This window comes from Propithecus coquereli, unplaced genomic scaffold (assembly GCF_000956105.1).
Source record: "Propithecus coquereli isolate 6110/MARCELLA unplaced genomic scaffold, Pcoq_1.0 Scaffold3, whole genome shotgun sequence".
Taxonomy (NCBI): domain Eukaryota; kingdom Metazoa; phylum Chordata; class Mammalia; order Primates; family Indriidae; genus Propithecus; species Propithecus coquereli.
This window is the reverse complement of record NW_012148618.1, coordinates 186311-208644: the sequence shown is the minus strand read 5'-3', so window position 1 is coordinate 208644 and position 22334 is coordinate 186311.

The window sequence follows — 22334 nt, the reverse complement described above, 5'->3', positions numbered from 1 at the left end:
TGGTCGTCATTGTTATGGCATGGAGTGTACAGGGTCTGAGTTCCAGGGGGCGGGGTGGCTCAAAGTGCAGCAAAAATATCTCCCAGGCCAGGCCTCACATTCCACAGCTGGTAGGAAAGGGACTGACCACGACCACCATGACTCTGGCAGGCAGGACCCTGGCTCTCCTGCAGGGCATTCCTGGCCCTTGACACTGCAGCCCCTCGGGTGCTGTGCCCCCTCAGCTGACCTGGCCCCGTTTCCGCAGTGTCCTCCCTGCTCCCCTGTCCTGGGTCCTATATCCAACTGTGAGATGGGAAGGGGCGAGTGTCAGCAGCAGAGAGGGGTAAGAAAGAGTTGGGGGCACAGCCCCAGGGTGGGGGCTAGATTGGGACAGCTGGAAGGAGATTTCCTAGCCAAGTGGCAAGAACAACGCCCAGGGAGCTTAGAAGTGGGGACTCTGGCTCAGGCACTGATTTCCCTGGACCAGCGGGCAATGTGTTGAGGTCACTGAGCCTCAGAGCCAGCCCTTCGTTTTATGGAGAGGGACAGTGCATTCTTTAAGGTCATACAGCTAATCAAAGCAGGAAGATTCAAGGCAGGAAACATCAGCAGATGGGGACAGAGCCTGGCCTGTGGAGGGAGGCTGAGAAGGAGGGCTGGGACTCCAGACCCACTGTGTGCAGAGGGCAGGACCTAGCCACCCAGGGGTCCTAGTCTGGAGCTTTTTGCCTGACTCATTTTCCTAAATGCCCTGGCCCAGAGCCAGATTCTGTCAGCACTATAGATAACACAGCTGCTCTGGGCTAGAAGGAGACCCCTAATCAAGACAGCTGTTGCCTGGCCCACCAGCCTCTGGTGAGGTGACCTCTGTCCAGACCTGGAGGCGACTGGTGTTCTCCAGGCTAGTGGGGCATAAGGGCAGGACAGGAAAAATATTCCCCTTTGCAGGCCCTGGGAGCAGCTGCAGAGGAGTGGGGAGAGGAAGCTGGGGCCCAGCCCGAGAGCACAGAACATAGCTGATGCCACACTCAGCAACGGAGAGGGCAAGCATGACTGGCTCCGTGTCCAGGCAACCACTGCAGGCTTTGGTTTGAAATCCCCACCTCTTCCCAAGCGCAGCCTGCTTCAGCGCATGCGGGGTTAGTCCATCTGATTAGCTGTCAGCTTGGAAGGAGAGAAGCAGGCCTGGGGGTGGGGTGCAGGGCAGGTACATTTTGAAGGTGGGGTGGGCATAGCAGGGAAGGAAAAATCCAGGAGGGGGCCTCTGTGGGGGCTGCTTAGCAACCAAGGCACAGTCTGAGGACACTGAGCAGCTATGTGTATGGTGGGGTGTAGGCAAGTGGGGGGTAGACCTCAACCTGCAGGGGCTGCATCTGACGCAGCGGCAGCTCTGCAGTGCCGAGGTATACAGTTGCTGAGACGGTCCCAGCCAGCCCTGCCAGGCGCTGAGGAACCAGCCCCATTGGTAGGAACCTCAGGGATGGGTGTGGAAGGGCAAAAACTCTTTCATCCACCCCTTCCAGCTTTCCAAGCACAAAACTGTCATCCCTCCCGATTTCCCAGGGCTTGGGCACAGATGCAGGCGATCGAGATGTGCAAAGGATACACAAAGGACACAGTTGAGCCATTACAAAGCCAGTGTCTTCACGACGGGCCAGCCGCCTTGGCTGTGGAGCTGGGAAGCCTTTCCACATTTAGTAAAGCCAATCCCACTTTGTTTCCCTCCTTTCAGGTCTGGGGGGCTCCGGCTTGTTGATGTTTTGGTGTTACTGTTCTCCGCATCCTGTTGCAGAGCAGAACTCGCTTCCCTAACTAGGCTCTCCACCCCACAGCTCAGATTGGAGGGTCTGCTGTCTGTAAAGATCCCCACTGGTCCCCAGCCCTTCCAGCCCCTGCTCTTGGCTCCATCATGGTTCTCTTCCTGCTGTTTGTGCTGTCTACAGACTAAGCAGTTTTGCAGATTCCTTCATTCGACAAGTATTTGCCAAGTGCCTACTATGTGCCAGGCATTGTTCTGGTCAACAAGGATAGAACTGCAACCAAAAGAAAGATCCCTCCTCTGGGTACCTCTACTCAACTGTTTGTAGAAGTGGAATTCAGGCCCGAGCTTTGCAAACAGACACATTCCCAGTGGGGAGAGTGAGGGGCCGGGGGCCCCACCACGTGGGGGTGGGTGGGGACTGTGCAGAGTGTACTACAGGGTGATAGCAGACAAGACAAAGGGGAACAGAGCAAAATGCTATAAATAAAAAGAGCTAGAGGGGGGAAGCTTCAGCAAGGTAGACCAAATAAGGCCTGGAGTGGAAGGAAGGTGATCTGTCCCTCTGTCCTCGCCTCCCCGGCATTGTGCCTGCTTTGTCTGGGCTCTGTCACCACCCTGATCAAGTGTCAGGCCCAAACAGAGGCCATTTGCTGTGAACATGCCAGCGGTAGTTCAGAGGAAAAGTTGCTAAAATTACTACCAGGAATGGGGGTGGGGGAGACACTAGGGCAAATTAGTGGAGACATTGGCATGGAAAGAGGGAAATTGGAAAGATGCCCCAAAACCCAAAGGGAAGGCAGCAGAATGGGGGCAGAAAGAGGCATGAGATGTGGCCCAGAAGGAGGAATGAGGCACCAGTTGTCTGTGCACACAGCAGAGGGGACCCCCCCAGGAGTGGAGGCCGACTCTTCCGTCCGCCTGCCCCTAGAATCCCTGACCTTGGGGGGCCCCTGCCCTGGCTCCACACGAGCCTGGGATTAGGGAGCTGAGCTCTGTGCCTGTCTCAGGTTTCTCTTTGCAAACAGCTGCTCCTTCTTGTCATTCTTTTGTCTTTCTGCTGGCTCCAAAATCTTTTGTACCTCTGCATTTCTTCCCCCAAACCCCTGTAGTCTCTGCTTTCTGACAGACAGTGGACAGCTGGAAAGACTGGAGTGGGGGTGGGTTTGGGCCTGGCCCAGTTCAGTTTGGAGTGGTTTGCGAAGGTAGGTCTTGCCTTCAGGGAGTGTTTGGAGGGGCACAACTCACCAAAAGGGAGGCTTTGTGCAAAGTGGCCAGTCTGGATCCCACGGCTAGAGGCCTCAGAGGGCATGAGGGAGGCAGCCTAGTGAGCTTCAGAGTCAGTCACAAAGGTCCACTTTAAAACCTAGCTATTCCATTTTTCTAGCTGTGTGGTCTAGGTCAGTCACATAACTAGTTTTGTCATCTATAACTGTGGTCCCCAACCCCCGGGGCTGTGCATCAGTACAGGTCCGTGGCCTGTTAGGAACTAGGCCGCACAGCAGGAAGTGAGCGGCGGGTGAATGAGCAAAGCTTCATCTGTATTTGCAGCCGCTCCCCATCATTCACATCACTGTGTAAGCTCCGCCTCCTGTCAGATCATTAGCGGCATTAGATTCTCATGAGAGCACGAACCCTACTGTAAACTGCACGTGCATGGGATCTAGGTTCTACATTCCTTATGAGAATCTAATGCCTGATGATCTGAGGTGGAGCTGAGGTGGTGATGCTAGCACTAGGGAGCAGCTGCAAATACAGATTATCATTAACAGAAAGGTTTGACTGCAAAATAAATGTAATGCACTTGAATCATTCCAAAACCATCTCCCCTCCCCGGTTGGTGGAAAAATTGTCTTCCATGAAACTGGTCCCTGGTGCCAAAAAGTTTGGGGACTGCTGATCTATAACATGGGGGCAGTCACATTTACTTTCCAGGGCTATTAAGACCATTAGAGATGGCATGGGTGAAGGGTCTAGCACACACCAGACGCACTGTGGGCCCTCACTAAGCAGCAGCATTTATGTTAGGAACACAGACTTGATGAAGCAAGACCGTAAACAGTAGGACCAGGTACTCTGCCACATAGGTTCTTTGTCCCCACCCCTCCCTCAGACCGCCTAAATCCATTTGGTTCAAGGGATGGTCTGGGCCAGAGTGGATCAAGCATCCTGCAGTCCTGTGGTCTCTTCGTCGAGACAAGACCCAAGGAGGCTAAGGTTCTCAGACTGTCCTACATCCCTGCCCTGAGCCGGGAGAGGCACCACTGCCTGACTACTGCCCACTGAGCTTCCTTCATGACAGGACAATGTGTGTCCTGAGGCCCACCAGGAACTGGCCAAGGCCTACTGGTGACATTGCTCGGGCCACTGGATAGGAGCAGGGGCCAAGCATCAGCTAATGTTTTTGTGCCCTGACCTGAAGATCTCAGGGACCCTGGGTGGAGCTGGGCTGGCCCTAGTGTCTGGGAGTTGGGCTGTGGAGGCGCCCTCGGGAGATGGGCAGAACAGCCCTGGGCAGACTAGGGGTCCTTCAGCAGTCCCAATTACCCCTGGCGGGAGCCAGACTGATCTTGGGATGCAGAGGGGCTAAAAACCTCTGGGAGGAGACTGGCTAGGATATCGTCATATGAAATAATTGGGCAAACTGAAAAACAGCATCCTGGAGTCACCTGCTGGGTACTTTGGCACCCAGACCTGGGGCCCTGCACACTGCTCTCTCTGTGCTGTGCTCCGTCCGGGGACACACCACAGGACCCTGCTCCTCCATGAGGACCTCTGCTCTGTTCACAGATATCTCTGGGGCAGTCTCCTGGGGCTGCCAGGCCTGGCCCAGCACAGGCTGTGGCGACCATGGGACCTACGAGGAGTGGAAGGCGGTGGCTCAGTGAGGAGACTGAGTAATGAGCGTCTGCTCCCGAGGGGAGAGGGCATTCTGTTCCTGATTACTCTTGTCAGAGGCCCCATTTCCTCAAGCAGGCCTCCCTGGGACCACTGTCTGTCTCCCCTCTTCTACCCCCACAACAAATGCAGGTGTGTGCACCAAGCACATGTGCTTACACACATGCACATCTGTGCGTGTGCGCACATCTCTGCACAAGCACCAGTGGCACAGAGCCCGACCTACCTTCTGTAGCCAGTTTTAATCAGAGCACTGGTGTTTGATGAACTCACCAGGGGACCTCAGTTCCAGTCCTCAGCCCGGTCCAGCTGGGTCCCAATTAGCCAGTCAGATGCCTCACTGACCCCTCCCACATGCCAGGCTCTGTGGGGGCCTCTGACTCAAGGCTCTCCCACACGCTAGGGGAGCCGAAGGTAACACACTGGGAACCAAAGGAGATGGCTTGGGGCTAAACAGTGTGATCTAGACCTGGAACAACCCAAGGGCAGAGAAGCTCTTGCTTGGGGTGGGCTTGAATAGTCAAAGGTTTCAAGGTGGAGACATGGAATGGGGCTTGAAGGGAGTCTAGGGCTTTGAGAACCCCTGGGAATCAGGATGCATCCTAAGCAGCAAGAGTCACACCATGACCGAAGGCATGTAGGGGGAGGGGTGTGATGAGTTAATGAGGACTCAGACTATGCTGCGAGGGGTCTGGAGACACAGGTGGAAGGAGAAAAAGGAGAAAGGGCTATCTAAGTGTTAGGTGCCTCCCTGTGCTGGGCACAAAGCACAGTGTTTTACACACATGATCTCACTTAATGCTCACAATTGCCTGTCACTTAACTTGCCTGTTATGGATGAGGAACAGGGTTCAGAGAGGCTAAGCTGTCTGCTCAAAGTCAAGCAGCAAGTGTGCACTGGGATTCAGACCCAGGTCTATCCTACTCCAAAGTACTCTCTACCAACTCTGCCATGTTTCCCAGACCAGCAAAAAGGACAATGTCCTGGAAGCAATGAGGAACTAAAGTTCTAGGACAGCGTTGTGATGTCTTGAGAGCAGAGTTTGAGAGGCCTAGATGGGCTACTGTTGGGTGCTTTGAGGAAGAAGAGGCTGAAGGCAGGGAGACCCAAGAGAAGACTATAGGAGCAATCAAGGCTGACAGGAGAACAGGTCCAGCAGATGTGAAGAGGAAAGGCAAGGCTGGAAGGCATTTCTTCCTTTTTTTTTTTTTTTTTTTTGAGACAGAGTCTCACTCTTTTGCCCGGGCGGGCTAGAGTGCCGTGGCATCATCCTCGCTCACAGCAACCTCAAACTCCTGGGCTCAAGCGATCCTCCTGCCTCAGCCTCCCGAGTAGCTGGGACTACAGGCATGCGCCACCATGCCCGGCTAATTTTTTCTATATATTTTTAGCTGTCCAATTAATTTCTTTCTATTTTTAGTAGAGACGGGGTCTCGCTCTTACTCAGGCTGGTTTCGAATTCCTGAGCTCAAACAATCCGCCCACCTCGGCCTCCCAGAGAGCTAGGATTACAGGCGTGAGCCACCGTGCCCAGCCTGGAAAGCATTTCTGAAGGAGGAATAAAACATCTTGCTGACAGACTGGATACAGGAAACAAAGAAGGAGGTCATGCCTGCATGATGTTGGCAAGGATGGGAATAGTGGCAAAAGGGAACAAGCTCTTAGGCAGGAGGAAAGACAAAATGTTCGGTTTGGGGGAGTTGGAGGTAACAGTGGGGCCACATGGAAGATGTTTTGAGTTCCTGGAGGAAGATGGAATCATGGGCCCAGTGGGCAGAACTGGAGAAAGAGAGCCGATTACCCAGGGGATGCAGGAGAAGCCACTGGAGAGAAGAGGAAAGGCACAGGGAGATAGCCACAGTGAAAAGATGGGAGAAGGAAGAGAAGCCCACAGAGAATGGAGGAGATTGAAAGAGAGCCCAGAGGAACAAGAAAAGAGCAGTTTCCTAGAAGCCAAAAGAAGTATTTCAAGAGTAGCAGGTGGCTGGTAGTGTCGGATGCCAAAGAAAGGCTGTCAGGGAGCGAAGAGAACTTGGGTTATCTTGGAGCAAACAGCTTCTGTGGAGTCATAGGGCAGAGCCAGGCTACAGTGAGTTAATTAAGAAAAGGATGAGTGGACAGGAAGTGGAAGCAGTGGGTGTACACCATGCATTTGAGGAGTTTGGCGGTGAAATGAATGAGATTAGACAGGAGCTAAAGAGGAAAATGGCCAAGTAGCACGGTTTGTTTTATTTTTAAGATAGGGCAGTCCTGAACACGTGAAGAGTGGGTGATAAAAGATGCCCTATTTTGTTCCCCATTCCCTTTTACATTTTCTGGTTCTGTTTTCTTATTTCCATCTCTCTTTTTGGAAGCCTGGGGGGCAGTTTGGGAATACCTGGAGAATTGGGGTGCCAATGGGGGGGGACTTGCAAACGTGAGACTGGCTCCTCCCCTCCAGATATGCACGCAGGGAGCTTGGAGCGGAGCTTGCCGCAGCGTGGCTCTCATCCCTGCGCCTTCTCTGACTGCCTGAGGAGCGTCTCAGCCTCCTGAGCTCCACGTGGGAGGACTAAAGCAGGCTTCAGGGCAGGGAGTAGCCCTAGCGAGTGATCTGGAAACCTAAGTAGTGCCTGGTAGCTTAGTGTCTTCTGCTTATTTTTGCCTCAGTGTTTTTATTTTACCTAGAAAGATAACATTCCTCGTTTAAAGGTACAGGTGCCTCTACCGACCTCAACCCATAACCTGGGCCTGGGATAACTTCCTGGTCTCTTGGGGCAGGGCTCTTGCTGGTGCAAGAGGTGGGTGGAGGGCTCTGCTATTTCTGTGCTGCAGGGCTGTGCAGCATCCCTGCAGCTGGCTGTGCCAGCCTGGGCTCAGTGCAGAGCTTTCATTCCAGGTTTTTGCTACACATGCCCCAAAGTTCTCCATAAGAATCAGAACCCAAGTAAGTAAACAAACAGATACACACATTACACAGGTCCTTCTGGCCGTGGGAGAGGCTGATGAGTGACTGCCCTGGGTCTTAGACTCACACAGTCAGGCTTGGAAGAGAGGATCTGGGGAGCTGGCTGCTGCTTGCCCCCAAGGGAGCTTTTTGGGGCAGCCAGCAGCTGGAGCGCCAGACTGTCCTCAGTCTGTGGACCAGACTAGTGGTTGAGAGTTGCTCAGGCTCAATGTCTGAAGCGACAGATGCGGGGGTCTTAGTTTCCCCACCTGCAGCAAGGAAAGAAGGCCCTTTTTCAAAGAGCTTTGAGTTTACTAGATTAAAGGAGCTGAAGCTTTCTGAGCAGGGAGAGTGGGAAAGCAGCAGGATGGTGCAGTTGTTGGTTTGTTGGGAGTGGGGAAAAATCAGGGCAGGGGTGCATGAGGAGGCTGAGAGGGGCAGACGGGGAGGCATGCAGAGATACGGCTGAGGTCTAGCCATGGGAACAAAGGCAGTGGAGTGAAAAGGCCAAGACTGCAGAAAGAGTGGCAGAGCTGTGTGTCTGTGTGTCATGGAGGGAGGTGACCTTGTCCAAGGGCAGAGCCTCATGGTTCTGAGAAGCAGAGTAGGGGGCACAGGTTCCAGCCGGGCCTCCCCGTGCCTGGGCCCCTGTCTCTGAGATTACAGCCTTGGCTGCCAAGAGCAGATCCCTGGGGGTGGTGTGAAACAAAGCAAAAGGCCCTTTTGTGGTGCTGAGTTCCTAAGAATAGCTGCGGCTGGGCTCGGGGAGGTGGGTCTTGTTCTCAGACGTGTCCCTGTGCCTGGTGTCAGACAGTGCCGACTGCTAGTTGTTGGGCATGTGGAGGCCATCAGCCCACTTCGACCTCTGTTACCCACCTGTGCTTGTCCACAGGGACAGAGGCGGAGCAGGACTCAGAGGAGGACACAAAACTGGCCCAAATGTGTTAGTGGGGAGACAGAGGTCACGAGTCTGGAAAAGAAATCTGGCACCTGAAGCTGAAGACAGTGAGGCTCCTGGGAAGAGAGGGGGTGGGACAGAGGGGCCTGAAGGGCCACAGGCAGAGACCAAGGACGTGTGGACAGGCCTTGTAGGATGCAGCGGAAGGAAGCTGACCCAGGCAGAGGAGTAGGGAGAATAGGTGCAGGAGACCAGAACATGGAGAGGAAAGGGATGAGGAATTGAGGAGGGGAATGGAGGGGGACAGAACGAGAAAGGTGGAAAAGACAGTGGGTACTCCCACAGCCACACAAGGGTGGGGGGGTGGAGCTGCTCTGGGAAGAGCTTGGGAAAAAGGCCCTCAAACGCCATTCCTGTGAGATAACAATGCAGTTCAAATCCCTCCCTAATCTCCCCTCCTATTATTAGCCCAGTGTCCCCTCAGAGAAGAGGCCACAGGTCCCTGGGCTCTGTCCTTTCCCCCATGCCCTTGGCTAGAATTAGACAGACGTGCCTGCATGGTCATTTGCTAACCACGGTCCTTCTGGCTTCTGGGCAATGTCACTGGAGAAGAGCATGGAGAGGTGGCAGGAAGGTGATCGAAGGTCGTAAGACCCCCTCTGTGGATGAGGCACTACCTGGACACCGAGGGGATGAAGAGGCATGCCAAAGGCCTTTGTGCTCAAAGGTTTTCAGGTCAATAAACTAGACACACCGCCGATATAACCAAGTCCAGAGTGACAACAGTTAACACGTGCAAAATAACTGAAAACTTGAGCATGTAAAATGGGACCGCAGAAGCACGGTCATCGGAGGACAGGGAAGAGAGGAAGGGGTTCTGGGGAAGGTGAGCTTGACCATGGGTCTTGAGGAGCCACGTCCACAGCTGCCGGCCAATGCTGTGGGCATTCTGAGGCAATAAGAGAATCCAGGGGACAATGGCTTCTGTGTCTAATTTTCTGGCCCGACGTCTGGAGGACAAGGTTGTCATAAGCTCAGACAAGGAGTAGCAGACATGGGTTTTTTTTAGCAGACTGGTATTTGTTGCTTTTTACTTGAAACTGCTGTTTCTTTCTTATCCAACTTGTTGCTTTTATGTGTTCCCCGTGGCCTCCCTCTTGCCTCTAGTCTCCCTAAATATCGTTCAATGTTTTGATATTTAAAATGGCCAAAAGTTATGTGTATTTTTATTTTGAGCTCTTTTGACTCTGACAAATCTAAATAAAATAAATACAGGATGAATAATGCACCAAAGAGGGTGAACAGCTGCTGTTCTCTGTGCCTGTGAGGGTTCCAGCGGCTCCTGCAGGATAAGGGACATAGATGAGATTCCCTGGACCTCATTCAGGGAGAGGGTGGAGGAGGGTGGAGGTAGCTTTCTCTCTCTCTCTCTCTCTCTCTCTCTCTCTCTCTCTCTTTCTGTCTTTCCTTCTCTCTTTCAACTTGCTTTCTCCTTCCTCCCTCCTTCCTTTCTTCTTTCCTTTCTCCCCATCATAAAAGTAATGCTCATTACTTTAAACATTCAAACAACAAATCTATAAGCCAAAAGAAGTGAAGCCCCTTCCACTATTCACAATCCCATCCCTAAAGGTAACCCCAAAGGTTAACAGGTGGGGTGTATCCCTTTGGAAGCTTTTATGTATGTGTATACATACACACCCTGGGATTTTTTTTTTTTTTAACTGGGATACACAAAAATGAAATGCTTGTAGTTTTTGGAGGATTCTCAAGTCATGGTTGATGCCAGGGGTCCTTCTTCAAGTGACTCGTATTTGGATAATTACCAGCGTCTTTAGAGACTAAACTGTAATCAGCTCTCGAAAATGAATCAAAATGAATGTTAAAAAATGATTAAAATGGCCAAGGAAAGTTAAGTAAGAGGGTGCTGACAAACACCTCCTTCCTACCTCAGCCCTTCTGTGCCCTGGACATCCCTCCTCTTGGGAGAGGGAGTCACTTGGACAGAGAGGCTCTGTCTGGGGGCAAGAGTGACAGAAGGTATGTGATGGGCTCTCACGTCGTGGAAAATTATCCTAATATGGCAGAGAGGTTATTACCTATCTCTGCTGGTGAAAAAGACTTTTTTCCCCACAACAGTAACATTGACATAACGGTGCCTAATAATTACTTTTGCAAAGCCAGTTCTGAAATGTTGCATTTTTCATGCTCAGAAACTGATCTGGTTGTTTTTCTTTTTCAGACACTGTAGCTTTTCCTGAAGGTCACATTTGTACCTGTCCTTTGTTGTGAAAGTTCTAAAGTGGCCTCTAGCCAAAAGTCAATCAAAAGTTCTGACTAAGATCCTAATATAGTTGATGACTCTGATGCAGCCCTTGAGCTGACAGCTGGTGTGGCATGGGTGGCCGCATTCCTGATGTGAAAGCAGGAGACCAGAAGCACCTGAAATACCCTACTCTCTGCTCTGAGCGCCTCTGTGCTGCTCCCGTGGGCTTCCTCCTCCCCACTGCAGACCCCACACCGAGCCAACGCTCATTCCTCCAGTTTCTACCACTTCTCAGAGACCCACCCTATGTCCCGGCCAATCAAAGGGAACAAGGCAGGATGGAAAAAAGGAAAGACAAATACAAGCCAATTATTATGGATCCTGACAGAGCTCGGTCAATAGGTTCCTAAGATACAGAACCATCCTGTCTCGCAAACAGGGAGCAGGCGTGTGGAGGACCAAGGGTGGGAGGAGGGCTCAAAGTCAAGAGGATGGAGGGTGAGAAAGGGAAGGGCAGGGAGTAGGGATACTGGTGAGCCTTAGCAAGGCCTCACCTCTCTGGGCAGTGCTGGGGGCCCTGGGAAAGAGTGGCCTGGCTCCCAGCCCCGGGTCCTCCTTCTCCTCTCCCACACCTCATCGCACCTGCAGGGTCAGTGCTGCCCAGTCCCTGGCCCCATTTCAGGCCGCAGGAAGAGGGAACGAACAGGCTCTGGCTCACACTTGGAGTCTCAGCATCAGGTTGTCTTTGCCGCTGTGCCCTCGTTTCAGAAATGCAGCTTCTATCTTGTTCCTAAGACTTGGGCCCCACCCTGTGCCGCAATCTGGTAACAGCCCTAATTCCCTCTGCCAAAGGCCCTGTCTTGGTAACCCTCTTAGTTTTTCTGGCTCCTGTTTACTTCTCAGGGATTAGATTTTTCTCTTAAGCTCCAGCCTGGAAGCTGGGGGCCCTGTTTCCTGTTATTAGAGAGGGACAGCATATTTTAATGACTAAGAGTTTAAATTTGGGGGTCAAACAGACCTGGGTTCAAAAGTCCTGGCTCTACCATGAACAAGCTCTGTGACCTGGGTGTTACTTAGCCTCTCTGAGAAAAATAGCGAAGTATCATGTGATTCTTGCGCAGTCAGACTGTGACCCATAGACTGGCAGCATCAACATTAGAGCTGCAGAATCTCAGGCCCCACCCTAGGCTTACTGAAACATTAACACTTTAACAAGACCGCCCCCCCCCCGCCCGTCCCTCGGTGATTTAGTGCACATTAAAGTTTGAGAAGCACTAATGTAAAGGAAAGAGCACAGGTTTTGGAACCAGGAAGATGCTTTGAAGCCTAGCTCTAAACCTCAGTCTTAGCTATGAAATGTGGTTAGTAATACTGACTCCATGCACTTAGCTTGGGGATGATGTATATAAAGCTATAGGCACAGCTTCTAACAAACAGTGAACATGACATAAATGGTATCTATTACTGTCTATTGCTACCATCTGCCTGCTTGGCTTTCCAACCTGTTCCAGTGCCCTCTTGTTAGAACATCTTCCTGACTGATTGCTTTAATAGAATTCAGGAACTCACAGATCACTGTTGTCAAAAAGACAAACTAAGGCACATAAAATTTTAAAGAGTTTATTTGAGCAAACAGCAATTCATGAATCTGGCAGCTCCAAACCAGAAGTGGTTCAGGAACTCCACCGGGGGATTCCAGGGGGAGGCTTTCATAGGATGAACACGGAAGTAAAGCAAAGAAAATATTTGACTGGTTACAGTTACACTGTTGTCTTATTTGGTCTACCCTGTTGTGAAGTCCCTAATTATAGATTATAAGTTTGTTGGTCACTTCTGATTTGTTGAGCTGAAGTTTGGTTTTTCTTTAATAGAGACATTTCCAAGAAATAAGCCCAAGTTAAGTTTCACTTACATTTGCAAATCAAGCAAGGTTAAGGTCACTTATGAGGCTTAACTGGCATTGTCTGCTCAGGGATTCTTCAGGCCCAATGTCCACTTTAATTTACTTTAACGCTGTAGGGGGCAGACAAGCAGAGAGGCAGTGACAATGTAGTGTAACAGGTACTGTGATGGAGGAAGTACCAGGTGCTGTGGTGGGAGAAGTCCTAGATGCCAGGGGAGCATGAAGAAAGGCCACCTAATCTGGGCGAGAGATCAGGGAAGGCTCCCTGGACGAAACAACATTTTAGGCGAGCCTTAAAGGATGAGCTGGACTATGTCAAGAAAAGGAGCTGGACAGAGAGACCAACATGTACAAAGGCCTGAGAGGAACTGAAATTGTTTCAGTGTGGTTAAAGCACGGGAGTACTCAGGCGGAAGATGGCAAGAGAAGAGGCCAGAAAGCAAGTGGGGGCTGGTCGTGAAAGACCTTATGAACCAAGTTAAGGGAGTTTGGACTTCAATCTACAGGCACTGAGCAGCTATTAATGTGCTTTAAGAAAGGAAGTGATATGTGATTTTATAAAATAGGTGGTATAACCAGTCGTTCTTTGGAAAACCAACATTTAGTTTTCCGATTCATTTGCATAGGGGATTCTAGATTTGTGGTCACGGGTAGAGAATGAGGAGAACTGCCTAGAGGGGCTGGGAATCAGAGAAGAGAAAGGGGAAGGGACCCAGGAGAAAGGTGCTCAATAGCGTTCCTACTATTCTGTAGATTCCACCTTCGAAATGTCCCGCCTCCTCCCTTTCTTTCCATTCTCTCTAAAAACACTAGGCAAGGCCCCTTTCATGTCTGCATAATTGCAACAGCACCTTAACTAGTCTTCCAGCTGTTCATTTCACCAAATGACTGGCAGACTGCTTTTTCTAAAGTGCCGCTTCCTACATATCTGTCATTCGTAGAAACTTCCAGGGCTTCCTGTTGTCTTCAAGACAAAGCTTGGACTCTTCCAGCTGGCATTTAAAGGCACTCCATAAACTGGCTTGATTGCCCCAACTTGTCCTTTCACAGTTTCCCACCTCCAGACCTGACAGGTCTACAAACAGCACCTTCACCCAGTTAGGCTTTCCCAATCCCCAACCTTGCTGGGACTTTCCCTGCCTGTCCGAGGCACAGCTCAGTGGCTCTTCTATGGAAGCACTTTCCAATCTGACACCACTACTCTTCAATCACATAAAAACGACAAACTAACAAAATTTTGTTGAAACTCTACAAGTACAAATGACACCCAAGATCTCCTACCCATTGTCCAGTTCTTTGCAAGGTGTGTGCATGTATGTGTGTGTGTGTGTGTGTGTGTGTGTATGACAAACTTTTTATATGGCTGCTATGTGTAGATATATATGCACACAACCTTATATTCTATCAATCAGCATTCCATATTTCTGCAATCTTCAATTTTATAAATGGGGATAATAATATTGCCAACCTTATGGGTTTTCAGTGAGAATTAGATAAGTTAATACAGAGCCTCTCAAGCTTGTCCATGTTGCAGAATCATAAGAAAGGCTTGTTAAAACACACTTTCTTGGGCCCTGGCCTCAGGATTCTGATTCATTAGGTCAAGGTGGGATGCCTGAATTTCATACTTGATGCTACTGGTTTGAAGCACACTCTTTGAGAACCACTAAATTAGTACATGTAGAGTGCTCAGAATAGTGCCTGGTACATAGTAAGCAGTCTTTTAGCAGTTTTTAATAACATCTTTATTGAGATATAATTCATATGACACAAAATTCACCCTTTTACAGTGTACAACTCAGTTTTTAGTATATTCAGTGTATTCAGAGTTGCATAAATATAATATTTATATAATAAATAATGTATCTGTAAACACGTTCACATGGCTTCTTTTTCTTTTGAATGATTTTGTCAGAACAAATTCTAGGAGATGGATTCCTGACTCAAAGATTATGAATATTTTTATGTCTAGTGATTCTTTGAATGTATTAGTTTGGGAATGTTCTATTTCTTGCTTTTTATTGTTAGCATGTTGTTTATTTCTTACACTGCTTCAGTTTTATTAAGTTTATGTTACAAGACTGTGAGGTCCTTGGGGACAAAAATCGTAGTATTTTCATCTTTGTGGCCTCAAGGGCTACACTATCTGTGTGGTAGTTGCTAGCCAAATGTGGCTGTTGAGTATTTGAAATGTGTCTACAGCAACTGAGAAACTGAATTTTTAATTTAATTAAATTTAAAAATGAAGGCAGATCGATTGATTTTTGACAAAGATTCCAAAGCAATTCATTAGGGAAATGGTGCTGGATATCCACATGCAAAAGATAAAATTAGATCCATACTTCACACTATACCCAAAAATAATTTAAAATGGGTTTAAACTTACATTTAAGAGCTAAAACTATAAAATTTTTAGAAGAAAACATAGAAAAAGTCTTTGGTTAGGCAATAAGTTCTTACATAAAAATACAAGTACAATTTATGAAAGACAAAATCGATAGATTAGACTTCATCAAAATCGAAAGCTTTTGTGCCTCAAAAGATAACATTAAGAACATTAAATTAAAATCCAAGCCACAGACTGGAAGAAAATACTTGCAAATCATATTTCTGATAAAGAACTTGTGTTAAGAATATATAAAGAACAACTTACAACTCAATAATGAGACAAGTACATTTAAAAATGGTTAAAAGATTTGAATAGACATTTCAACAAAGATATATAAATGCATAATAAGCACATAGAAAGATGCTCAACATCATGAATCATTACTGAAATTTAAATTAAAACCTCAATGAGATACCACTTCATACCTATTAGTATGGCTATAATTAAAAAAGAGAGGCAATAATAAATTGTGGCTAGCATGTGGAGAAACTAGAACCCTCAAACATTGCTGAAGGGAATATAAAATGGCACAACTACTTTCGAAAACAGTTTGCTGTTTTCTTTTATTGACTGATTGATCCATTTGTATATATTCATGGAACACAAGCGCAATTTTGCTACATTGATATATTGTATTGTGGTGCAGTCAGGGCCTTCAGTGCATCCACCATTGGAGCAACACACCTGGTACCCACCAAGCAACCTCTCATCTTTCACCCCCCTCGTACCCCCACCACTCTCTGAGTTTCCATTGTTCATCATTCCACACTCTGCTTCTATGCGTACACATTATTTAGCTCCCCTCGTAAGTGAGAACATGCGGTATTTGTCTTTCTGTGTCTGAGTCGTTTCACTTAAGATAGTGGCTTCCAGTTCCATCCATGTTGCTACAACATAATTTCATTCTTTTGTATGGCTGAATAGTATTCCATTGTGTACATATACTGCATTTTCTTTATCCAGTCCTCCATTGGTAGACACTTAGGTTGATTCCATACCTTTGTAAATAGTACTGTGATGAACATAGGAGTGCAGGTATCTTTTTGATATAATGATTTCTTTTTCTTTGGGTAGATACCCAGTGGTGGGATTGTTGAATTGTATGGTAGAAATTAACTAGCTCTGGGAGGGGCAGTTTTTTGAGGATTAGCAAGGCCCCTAAGATGTCAAAGCATCATAAAATACAGAAAATTAAAAAAAAACATGATTAATACATTATCAGAATGGAAATTTAAAAATAACTATGATTAATATGCTAAGCATTCTAATGGAAAAAGTAGACAACATTCAAGAACAGATGGGTAATGTAAGCAGAGAGATGGAAACTCTAGGAAAGAATCAAAAGGAAATCAAAAACACTGACAAAAAGGAAGAATGCCTTTGATGGAGCAGTATACTGGACATGGCTGAGAGCTTGAAGATATGCCAATAGAAACTGCCAAAGTGAAATGCAAAGAGAAAATAACCAAAAGGAACTGAATATCCAAGAACTGTAGGACAATTACAAAAAATATGTGTAATGGAAATACCAGAGGGAGAAAAAAGAAAGAAAGGAGTAGAATAAATACTTGAAGTAATAATGGCTGAGAATTTTCCAAAATTAATGACAGAAACCAAACCATAAACCCAAGAAGATCAGAGATAAAAACCAAACCAGGATAAATACCAAAAAACGCTACACCTCGGCATTTCATATTCGAACTGCAAAAACCAAAGACAAAGAGAAAATCTTGAAAGAAGAGAAAAAATATATTACCTATAGAGAAATCAATAAACATTAGCATTAAACTTCTTGTCAGAAATCTGCAAGTAAGAAGAGAGTAAAGAGAAATATTTAAAGTGTTGGAAAAAAAAACCCCACCAAACTAGAGTTTTGTATCCAGTGAAATTATTCTTCAAAAGTGAAGAAAAGCATTCATTTGGAATGGGTTGTTATAAAAAAAAGAAGAAGAAAAAGGAAAAAAAAGTGAAGAAAAATACATATTTTCTCAGATAGACAAAACCGAGGGAATCTGTCATGAGTAGACCTGACTTGCAAGAAATATTAAAAGAAGTTCTTCAGACAGAAAGAAAATGATGAAGCTCAGAACTCAGATCCATATAAATAAAGAAGAGCATCAGAAAAGGCAAAAATGAAGGTAAAATTAATCTTTATTTCTCATTCCTATCTGATCTAATAGATAACTATTTGTTCAATGTAATAATAGCAGCAACATACTGGGTGATTGGAGCGCATGGACAAGTGGTGAATGCATGGCAGTGCTGTTATAGGGATGGGAGGAGGAAGTGGGAATACTCTGTTACCATGTGCCTACACTAACCATGAAGCAGAATAGTGTTATTTGAAAGTGGACTTAGATTAGTTGTAAATGTATAGTGCAAGCTCTAAGGCAACCACTAAAAAAAGTTTCTAAAGGAAGTTTAATTGATATTGTGATATAGTGATATAATAAGAAATATAATTTTTGTCTTCATCACTGGTTTCTGACACAGAGCTCCTAATGTACTATAATAAATTAATATTTGGTTTTTGTTCCTGGTTCCCGGCACAGAGCTTCTGGGACCTTGGGACTTTTCTGAGTGATAGAGATGATGGGAGTGTTTTTTGTTATTCACAGTTTAAGCCCTTTTGAACTATACCTGATTTTATGCTAATGAAGTGCTTGGAGGATGGGGGCTGGTTGCCAGAGGAACCAGCCATGTGATTAGAGGGTTGTGCTATGGTTTGAATGTATGTGTCCCTCAGAAATCCATATGTCGGAACTTAGCCTCCAAGGTATTAAGGGATTAAGAGCAGGGGGCTGGGTGCAGTGGCTCACGCTTGTAATTCTAGCCCTTTGGGAGGCTGAGGCCGGAGGATTCATTAAGGCTAGAAGATCAAGACTAGCCTGGGCAATATAGCAAGACCTCGTTTCTACAAAAAATAAAAAATAAGTTAGTCAGGTGTGGTGGTGTGTGCCTGTAGTCCCAGCTACTTGGGAGGCTGAGAGGGAGGATTGCTTGAGGCCAGAAGTTCCAGGCTGCAGTGAGCTATGATTGTGCCACTGCACTCGAGGCTGGGTGACATCAAGACAGCAAGAAGCTGTCTCAAAAGAAAAAAAAAGAGCTGGGGAAGTTGGGAAGTGATTAGGCCATGAGGTCTATGCCTTGTGGATAGGATTAGTGCCCTTATAAAAGGGTACGAGGAAGAGAGTTCATCCCTTTTGCCCTTCTGCTCTTGAACCATGTGAGGACACAACGTTTTTTACCTTTAGAAGATGCATCAACAAGGCACCTTCTTGGAAGCAGAGAGCAAGCCTTTATCAGACACCAAATCTGCCAACGCCTCGATCTTGGACTTTCTGGCCTCCAGAACTTGAGAAATAAACTTATATTACTTATAATTACCGAGTCTATGGTATTTTTGTTATAGCAACAGGAATGGACTAAAACAGGTCAGAAGTTTCAGCCCCCCAGCCCTGACTTCCAGAGAGGGGAGAGGGGCTGAAGATTGAGTTAATCACAAGGGGCAATGATTTAATCAATCACTTCTATGTAATGGGACCTCCATAAAAACCTTAAATGATGGGTTCAGAAAGCTTCAAGGTTGGTGAACCCATCCACATGCTGGAGGATAATGCACCCCAGCTCCATGGAGACAGAAGCTCCTGTACTCAGGACCTTTCCAGACCTTGCCCTATGTACCTCTTCAGGTATTCATTTGTATCCTTTATGACATCCTTTATAATAAACTGATAAAAGTAAGTAAAGTGTTTCCCTGAGTTCTGTGAGCCATTATAACAAGTTATTGAACCTGAGGAGGGGGTGAGGAGAACCCTCAATTTGTAGCCAAGTCAGACAGAAATGTGGGTAACCTGGGGATCCATTACTTGCAACTGGTGTCTGAACTGGGGGAGCAGTCTTGTGGGGCAGAGCCCTTATTGTGGGGTTTGTGCTAACTCCATATAGTGTCAGAATTGGATTAAATTGAAGCATGCTCGGTTGGTATCTGAAGAGAATTAGAAATTGCCTACTGTGGGAAATCCACATATTTGGTGTCAGAAGTATTGTGAGTAGAGACACGGTTTTACTTTAGATATGCTAAGAGTGGAGAGAAAATGGAATCATATAAAATGCTCAATTAAAACCAGAGAAAGCAGAAAGAGAGGGGACATTTCTTAACAAAGAATAGGGCTGGGCGTGTTGGCTCACACCTGTAATCCTAGCACTCTGGGAGGCTCAGACAGGAGGATTGCTTGAGTCAAGAGCTGGAGACCAGCCTGAGCAAGAGTGAGAAAAATAGAAAAATTAGCTGGGTGTGGTGGCAAGTGCCTGTAGGAGGCTGAGGCAGGAGAATTGCTTGAGCCCAGGAGTTGGAGGTTGCAATGAGCCATGATGACACCACTGCACTCCAGCCTGGGTGACAGAGTGAGACCCTGTTACAAAAAACAAACACAAAGAACAAGCGCAGTGAATACAAAACAGTTAGAGACATGGTAGATATAATTCAAACATATCAGTTTAAATGTGAAATGATCTAAATACAGGAGGTCACTGGGTTACAGATGAGATACGTCCCTGAGAAAGTCTTTAGGTCGGGTTTGTATGTAACTCAGCTCCTTGATGAGCAGTGCATATATGGTAATAATAATAATAATAATAACGGTACTATAATGGCTCATATGTGGTAATAATAATACCCCATTCTGTAATAATAAGTTACAGAAACTATTGGGCTCTTTCTTTGAATTCAAACAAACAGACCATAAAAACAAACTTATGCAAACAGTTTAAACAGGAGATAGGGGAAACTTCAAAAAAGAATATTAAAGGGCTGGGCGTGGAGGCTCACGCCTGTAATCCTAACACTGTGGGAGGCTGAGGTGGACAGATGGTTTGAGCTCAGGAGTTCGAGACCAGCCTGAGCAAGAGTGAGATCCCCGTCTCTACTAAAAAAAAAATAGAAAGAAATTAGCTGGACAACAGCTAATTGTTGTTATAGAAAAATATAGAAAAAATTAGCGGTGCATGCCTGTAGTCCCAGCTACTCGGGAGGCTGAGGCAGGAGGATCGCCTGAACCCAGGAGTTTGAGGTTGCTGTGAGCTAGGCTGATGCCACGGCACTCTAGCCAGGGCAACAGAGTGAGACTCTGTCTCAAAAAAAAAAAAACAAAAACAGAATATTAAAGGTTAACATTCACCTAATGTTGCACCAATGCTAGGCTAATAGGAATGTTAAGCTCATTTTGATTTTCTAACCAAATCAGTAATAATCTTTCCATTTCAATAATTAATCCACTATGCTGCTTAGTAATAACTGAAGCTTTCATTGGAGCACTGCCTTTCACATGTTCCATTATCCTCATTTTACCCTTTATAATTGTTCTGATAGTTGAGTAACTGAAGCCTAGTGCTTTCCCAATGAGTGATTGTGTCTGGCCTTTCCTGAATGCTTAATTATTTCTACTTTTGTTTCCATCGTAATCAGCTCTCTCTTCGCTGCAGGCTCACCTGGACTTGCAGTGGACTTTCGCTTTGGAGGCATGGTCATAAGGGTAAACACAGACTCACAAAATCAAATAAAAAAGTTAAGACGAAAGTGATGCTGTGTGTAAGTGACTGTGTAAACAATGAGACTAGCGACTAGCCTAAAGAGGCTGCGCCAATGAGCCGCTTATGCCATGAGATTTTGTTTGCATGCATGAAAGAAACTAGTTCCCAAATTATTAAGTTAATTATTTAATTATAAATTATCTTTATGTGTAGCCTTGAGAGCCTGTTTGTATGTACAAAACGCTGTAAATCGGGTCATCTGTAACCTGAGGACTATCTGTACGTCAACTAAAAGACGACTGTCAGAATGGATAAAAAAACAAAACTCTGCTATATATTATCTACAAGAAACCCACTTTAAATATAAAGACAGATATATTAAAAGTAAAAGGATAAAGAAAGATATACCTGGCTAACACTGATCAAAAGAAATATTAGCTGTTCTAGCTGTATTAATTTTAGACAAAGAAAGTTTCAGAGCAAGGAAAATTATCAGGAATAAAGAGGGGCATTACATAATGATAAAGGGGTTAATTTTCCAAGGATACATAACAATCTTTAATGTGTGTGCACCCAACAAGAGACAGTCAAAATACATGAGGCAAAAACTGTTAGAACTGCAAGGAGAAATAGATGAATTCACTATTATAGCTAAAGATTTCAATACCCCAGTGTCAGTAAATGACAGATCCAGCAGGCAGAAAATCAGCAAGAATATAGTTGAACTGAACAGCCATCAACTTAACTGATTGATCTAATTGACCTCTATATGACAGCAGAGTACACATTCTACTCAAACTCACACAGAACATTCATCAAGATAGACCACATTCTGGTCCATAAAACACACCTGAACAAATTTAAAAGAACAGGCATCACACAAAGTATGTTGTCAGACCACCGTGGAATTAAACTAGGAATCAATAACAGAAAGATAACTGGAAAATCTCAAAATATTTGGAGATCGAACAATATACTTTTAAATAACACATGGGTTAAAGAATAGGTCTCAAGGCAAATTAAAAAATATTTTGGACAAAATGAATGAAAATACAACTTATCAAAATTGGTGGGATGCAGAATTCTGTGGAGATTCAGAATTTAGTACTACCACAGGAATAGTAAAGAAAAAAATACGTTATAAAATTCACCATGAATGGCAATAGCTACTTTTTTTGCTTTTTTTGTTTTTTTGTTTTGAGACACAGTCTTGCTCTGTTGCCTGGGCTAGAGTGCCATGGCATCAGCCTAGCTCACAGCAACCTCAAACTCCTGGGCTCAAATATCCTCCTGCCTCAGCCTCCCAAGTAGCTGGGACTACAGGTGTGCACCACCACAGCTGGCTAATTGTTTTTCTATTTTTAGTTGTCCAGCTAATTTTTCTCTATTTTTAGTAGAGACGGGGGTCTCGTTTTTGCACGGCTGGTCGCGAACTCCTGACCTCAAATGATCTTGCTGCCTCGGCCTTCCAGGGCGCCAGGACTATAGGCGTGAGCCACTGCATCCGGCAATAGCTATTTGAAGCAGCAAAGCAAAATGGAAAAAAAAAAAAGCTGTTTGTTGTGTAAGAAAATTTTAAGATAATAAAATGGACAATATTAAGAGACATTTTCAACAAATGCATAGTGAACTTGACAAGAAGTTTCCACTTAATAGTCAAGAGGAATTAATTAGTCTCTTGAAATCAACATTAAATGTCCAAAATTTCAAAAGAATTTTTTTAATAGAATCTGAGCTTGTAACTTTATTCAGCTATAAAATGTTTTAGATTCTTACACAAAAA